This window comes from Ixodes scapularis, unplaced genomic scaffold (genome assembly GCF_016920785.2).
Source record: "Ixodes scapularis isolate PalLabHiFi unplaced genomic scaffold, ASM1692078v2 ptg000854l_1__unscaffolded, whole genome shotgun sequence".
NCBI classification, from domain to species: Eukaryota; Metazoa; Arthropoda; class Arachnida; order Ixodida; family Ixodidae; genus Ixodes; species Ixodes scapularis.
Window position 1 is genome coordinate 838649 of NW_024610056.1, and position 6352 is coordinate 845000.

The 6352-nt window shown below is 53.9% G+C and overlaps 2 non-coding genes and 1 pseudogene across 2 annotated transcripts; all 3 read left to right on the forward strand.

The window, feature by feature from the left end:
• Window positions 1-300: 300 nt before the first annotated feature.
• LOC120848967 lies at window positions 301-2115 on the forward strand. Its single transcript, XR_005717823.2, has one exon. It is a non-coding gene; the product is annotated as a small subunit ribosomal RNA (ribosomal RNA).
• Window positions 2116-2554: 439 nt separating this feature from the next.
• On the forward strand, window positions 2555-2707 carry LOC120848954. The gene has a single exon (XR_005717810.1). It is a non-coding gene; the product is annotated as a 5.8S ribosomal RNA (ribosomal RNA).
• Window positions 2708-3388: 681 nt separating this feature from the next.
• The window catches only part of LOC120848972, a 6166-nt pseudogene continuing 3202 nt past the window's right edge, over window positions 3389-6352 (forward strand).

The window sequence follows — 6352 nt, forward strand, 5'->3', positions numbered from 1 at the left end:
GCGTCCTCGCGTCCTCACGGGACCTGAAAGCTCGGCAACGCTGCGACGGCGTCGTCAATGATTTTTTTGGCGTACGACTTTCTGTTGCTACGACGAGAAAGAAATTTATGCGCTTCTTGCCGCGTCGGTACCGACCTCGGTCGGGGATATTCCGGCTGCGCGCTCGAACGTGCTTCATTTCTTCTTGGATTTGGAAGTAATTCCTAAGCGTTGTGTGTGTTTGCGGTTCGTAAGGGGCGCCTGACGGTGGCCCCGCGTCCGCGCGTTGGTAGGGTTTGGGGCGACCCACCACGAAAAGATTACCTGGTTGATCCTGCCAGTAGTCATATGCTTGTCTCAAAGATTAAGCCATGCATGTCTAAGTACATGCCGAAACAAGGCGAAACCGCGAATGGCTCATTAAATCAGTTATGGTTCCTTAGATCGTTTCTTCCTACTTGGATAACTGTGGCAATTCTAGAGCTAATACATGCAGTGAGCCCGAAGCCCCTCGGGGCGACGGGTGCTTTTATTAGACCAAGATCAATCGGGCTTCGGTCAGTTTTGTGTGGTGACTCTGGATAACTTTGTGCTGATCGCACGGCCACGAGCCGGCGACGTTTCTTTCAAGTGTCTGCCTTATCAACTGTCGATGGTAGGTTATGCGCCTACCATGGTTGTTACGGGTAACGGAGAATCAGGGTTCGATTCCGGAGAGGGAGCCTGAGAAACGGCTACCACATCCAAGGAAGGCAGCAGGCGCGCAAATTACCCACTCCCGGCACGGGGAGGTAGTGACGAAAAATAACAATACGGGACTCTTTTGAGGCCCCGTAATTGAAATGAGTACACTCTAAATCCTTTAACGAGGATCCATTGGAGGGCAAGTCTGGTGCCAGCAGCCGCGGTAATTCCAGCTCCAATAGCGTATACTAAAGTTGCTGCGTTTAAAAAGCTCGTAGTTGGATCTCAGTTACAGGCGGGAAGTGCGTGGACACCACGTTACGGCCCGTGCTGAACATCATGCCTGTCGTGGCTTGGTTCCCTTCATCAGGTGCCTTGCTTTGGCCGGCGCGTTTACTTTGAAAAAATTAGAGTGCTCAACGCAGGCGATTCGCCTGAATAACAGTGCATGGAATAATAGAACAAGATCCTGTTTCTGTTCTGTTGGTTTTTGGAATACAGGATAATGATTAAGAGGGACAGACGGGGGCATTCGTATTGCGGCGCTAGAGGTCAAATTCTTGGACCGTCGCAAGACGAACTACTGCGAAAGCATTTGCCAAGAATGTTTTCATTGATCAAGAACGAAAGTTAGAGGTTCGAAGGCGATCAGATACCGCCCTAGTTCTAACCATAAACGATGCCAACCAGCGATCCGCCTGAGTTACTCAAATCACTCGGCGGGCAGCTTCCGGGAAACCAAAGTATTAGGGTTCCGGAGAAGTATGGTTGCAAAGCTGAAACTTAAAGGAATTGACGGAAGGGCACCACCAGGAGTGGAGCCTGCGGCTTAATTTGACTCAACACGGAAAAACTTACCCGGCCCGGACACTGGGAGGATTGACAGATTGAGAGCTCTTTCTTGATTCGGTGGATGGTGGTGCATGGCCGTTCTTAGTTGGTGGAGCGATTTGTCTGGTTAATTCCGATAACGAACGAGACTCTAGCCTATTAAATAGGTGCGTGGTTCTCTGCACCTTGCACCCTTCTTAGAGGGACAAGCGGCTCCTAGCCGCACGAAACAGAGCAATAACAGGTCTGTGATGCCCTTAGATGTCCGGGGCCGCACGCGCGCTACACTGAAGGAAGCAGCGTGTTTTTATCCCTGTCTGTAAAGACTGGGTAACCCGTGGAACCTCCTTCGTGATTGGGATAGGGGCTTGCAATTGTTCCCCTTGAACAAGGAATTCCCAGTAAGCGCGAGTCATAAGCTCGCGTTGATTACGTCCCTGCCCTTTGTACACACCGCCCGTCGCTACTACCGATTGAATGATTTAGTGAGGTCTTCGGACCGATACCCGGAGCGACCTTTCGGTTGCGCCGGTGTGTTGGAAAGATGACCAAACTTGATCATTTAGAGGAAGTAAAAGTCGTAACAAGGTTTCCGTAGGTGAACCTGCGGAAGGATCATTACCGGATGATATTTGGCATCGTTTTGTCTTCTTCCTCTTGTACGGGGAATGGACTGGATGTGCGAATTTATCTGGCGCCGATCCCGACCAAGCTTGGATGCCGTCGGGACGGCACAAAAAAAACAACAACTGTGGTTCGGATGTGCCTTTTTCTTTGGGTGGCCTCCGTTCCTTTCGATGATGCGCCCAGCGGGAGCCCTCTGCTGCCTCGATTGAGAGGAGATTTCAAGTGCACCGGGACAATCCGCGGGTTACAAAAGGCGCATCGCCCCCTTTTTCGTCTCTTCTCGAGGATCGCCCTTTTGTTTTGATTAACGAAGAGGCGTTTGAGAAGACGCCTTTTTTTGCGCTTTCGAGATGGCATGGGATGTGCCGGGCGCGAAAAAAAACAACAACTTGTGTTTTGTCGTACTGATTGAAAAATCCAAAAACATTGACACGACTCTAAGCGGTGGATCACTCGGTTCTCGGGTCGATGAAGAACGCAGCCAGCTGCGAGACCTGGTGTGAATTGCAGGACACACTGAGCACTTACTCTTTGAACGCACATTGCGGCCGCGGGCCTTCCCGTGGCTTCGTCTGTGTGAGGGTCGGATCATATATCAAGAGAGGAGAATTTGTTTTCTACCTCGTTTTGACTGTGTCGGATCGTGGGCAGCACGCAGTTTGATGCTTTCTTGCGTTGCGTTTTCTTTGAGCAAATGCACGAGTGGTGCGATTGCACGCGTGCGCTTAACCAGTCCTCCTCCTCCTACGAGTTTTTATCGAACACTGCATGGGAAAACGAAACTCGATGGATACCGTTTGTGGAAAATCCCGTACCAAAAAATCTTTCGCACGTTGAACGGCGCTGTGACGTCGGTGCGTTAGAAACGGAGATTTGAAACGGTTTCTTTTCGATCGATTCTGTTTTCTTTGGCGTGGATGTTGTTCGAGTGGAAAAACCGTGGGACGGAGTTGGCGTTGGCGCGTTGAAACGCGGCGTCGGCAAATGTAAATCTCGTGGCGTTGATTTGCGCAAAAAAAAGAAAAACGCTTCTGGGAGGAAAGTACTTTTGCGTCGTAGCCTTCCGTCAGTCTAAGACCTTTGCGTCCCCGATGAATACTGGAGCGATCCAGTAGGGGAATGCCGTTGGATTGCGCGCTTTCTTTTTTGTCGAATCGAAAGCGATGCAAAGCGTGTGTACAACAACTGTTAGTTCGCCATCCTTTTGTGTTTTTGACATGTGGTAAGGAGGCGAAGTTTTTGTTGGAAAGCGCACAAAATAAATTGTCGACCTCACATCAGGCGAGACAACCCGCTGAATTTAAGCATATCACTAAGCGGAGGAAAAGAAACCAACAGGGATTCCCTTAGTAGCGGCGAGCGAAACGGGACCTAGCCCAGCACCGAATCCCTCGTCCTTGCCGGCGATCGGGAAATGTGGTGTATGGGAGGTAACGTTCCCGAGAGTTTTGCGGTGGTGCAAGTCCCCCTGACAGGGGCTTGACCCAGAGTGGGTGCCAGGCCCATCTCCGCCACTGCTCTCTCGGGATGGAACCTCCCGTGAGTCGGGTTGCTTGAGAGTGCAGCCCTAATTGGGTGGTAAACTCCATCTAAGGCTAAATACGTCCGAGAGACCGATAGTTCACAAGTACCGTGAGGGAAAGTTGAAAAGAACTTTGAAGAGAGAGTTCAAGAGTACGTGAAACCGCTTAGAGTAAAACGGGTGGGCCCTCGAAGCTCGAGGGCGGTGGGATTCAGTTTCGCTGTGACGTGGAGCGGTGTCAGCGTCTTGGTTTACGGGCTCTCCTTGTCGGGGGGGCCCGTTCCGGCTGCCCGCGCGGTGCCGCGCACTCCGGAACGCATTTTTCACCGTCGGTAGGACGCCGCGACGGGCACGGGTAACCCTTTCAAGAACGACTTTGAGTCCGGCCGCTGGAGGTGACCGGCGACGGCCCTTGTTTGGCTGTCGTGGGAGTTATACCTGGCCGGTAATCGAGTACGTCACCCTGCCCAGGCCTCATGGGCTACTCCCTTCGGGGAGGCCCGAAACCATGCCCTCCGGAATGCGGAGCGGGAAACCCGGCTGGGTCAACGGGTCGCCTGCCTTACGCCAGGTATTCGCCTGACGTTCGGTGTTTGGGGCTCGGAACCGGCGAGGCGGGTTCTTTCCGCGGAGGGTCGTCATGGTTGGCGGCGAGTAGGTCGGTAACCCACCCGACCCGTCTTGAAACACGGACCAAGGAGTCTAACATGTGCGCGAGTCAATGGGTCCCTCAAAACCCAGAGGCGCAATGAAACGTGAAGGCGCGGCCTCGTGCCGTGCCGAGTTGCGATCCCGGGCCGCCCAGGGGTCCGATGAAGGGAGCAGCAACGGCCCTTCCCACACGCTCACGTCGTGGGGGCGGCGCTAGTGCGCACACGTTGGCACCCGAAAGATGGTGAACTATGCCCGGGCAGGACGAGGCCAGAGGAAACTCTGGTGGAGGTCCGAAGCGCTTCTGACGTGCAAATCGATCGTCCGACCCAGGTATAGGGGCGAAAGACTAATCGAACCATCTAGTAGCTGGTTCCCTCCGAAGTTTCCCTCAGGATAGCTGGCGCTTGTTGCCGAGACCAGTCACACCTGGTAAAGCGAATGATTAGAGGCATTGGGGTCGAAACGACCTCAACCTATTCTCAAACTTTCAATGGGTGTGTCGGAGGCCTTCTGGTCTGAGGCCTCCGGAAGCGATGAGAGTGCCAAGTGGGCCACTTTTGGTAAGCAGAACTGGCGCTGTGGGATGAACCGAACGCCGGGGTAAGGCGCCCGATGCGGGACGCTCATGAGATCCCATGAAGGGTGTTGGTTGCTTAAGACAGCAGGACGGTGGCCATGGAAGTCGGAACCCGCTAAGGAGTGTGTAACAACTCACCTGCCGAAGCAACCAGCCCCGAAAAAGGATGGCGCTCTAGTGTCGAGCCTATCCCCGGCCGCTGCCGGCAGATGCACGCAAACAAGGGGGTGCTAAGCTGCAGCGAGTAGGAGGGCCGCTGCGGTGAGCGTTGAAGGTGTCGGGCGTAAGCCCGCCTGGAGCCGCCGCTGGTGCAGATCTTGGTGGTAGTAGCAAATACTCAAGTGAGAACCTTGAGGACTGAAGTGGAGAAGGGTTCCATGTGAACAGCAGTTGAACATGGGTCAGTCGGTCCTAAGGGAAAGGAGAAGTTCTTTCCGAAGCGGGAGCACTTTTTTGCAGTGGAGAGAGCCCCGCAGTGACCGAAAGGGAATCGGGTTAATAATCCCGAACCCGGACACGGAGATTGGTCCTTCGGGGCCCAGTGCGGTAACGCAAACCAGCTCGGAGACGCCGATGCGAGCCCCGGGAAGAGTTTTCTTTTCTCTGTAAGGAGATCGAGTCCCTGGAATGGGTTCGCCCCGAGATAGGGATGGTGGCTCCGTAGAGCAGTGCGGTTCTTGCGCTGTCCGGTGCGCTCGCGTCGGCCCTTGAAAATCCGAGTGAGGGAGTGTGATTTTCGTGCCGGACCGTACCCACATCCGCAGCAGGTCTCCAAGGTGAACAGCCTCTAGTCGATGGACCAATGTAGGTAAGGGAAGTCGGCAAAACGGATCCGTAACCTTGGGATAAGGATTGGCTCTGAGGACTGAGCCGGTCGGGCTGGGGACCTGAAGCAGGAACGGCACTGCACCGGAACTGGGCGGGGCTCGCCGTTGACGCGGCGCGGCCAAGCCCGGACCAGCGTCGGGACCTTCCTGTGGAAAGCCTCAGCTGCGCGGCGTCTGAGGGCTTCGTGCCCAAAGTGCTATGCTTCGGCCGGCAAAAAACAGTCAACTCAGAACTGGCATGAACCGGGGGAATCCGACTATCTAATTAAAACAAAGCATTGCGATGGCCGCTGGTCGGTGTTGACGCAATGTGATTTCTGCCCAGTGCTCTGAATGTCAACGTGAAGAGATTCATCAAAGCGCGGGTAAACGGCGGGAGTAACTATGACTCTCTATGACGAGCAACGGGCGTTTAAAACCACTGATGGATGCTTTGAGAACATCATGATTCTGAGTACGCTACTTAAGACAAGTCATGCCGCGGGGCGAAGCCTTTACATGGCTAATATAGACCTGTCAAAGGCATTTGACAGCGCCACACACACCGCAATCTGAATGGACTTGCACGCCACCAAATGGTGGGGAAGTCCATGATTGACTACCTGCATTGGTTCTACACAAATTCTACTACAACCTTGCAACACAGAGGGG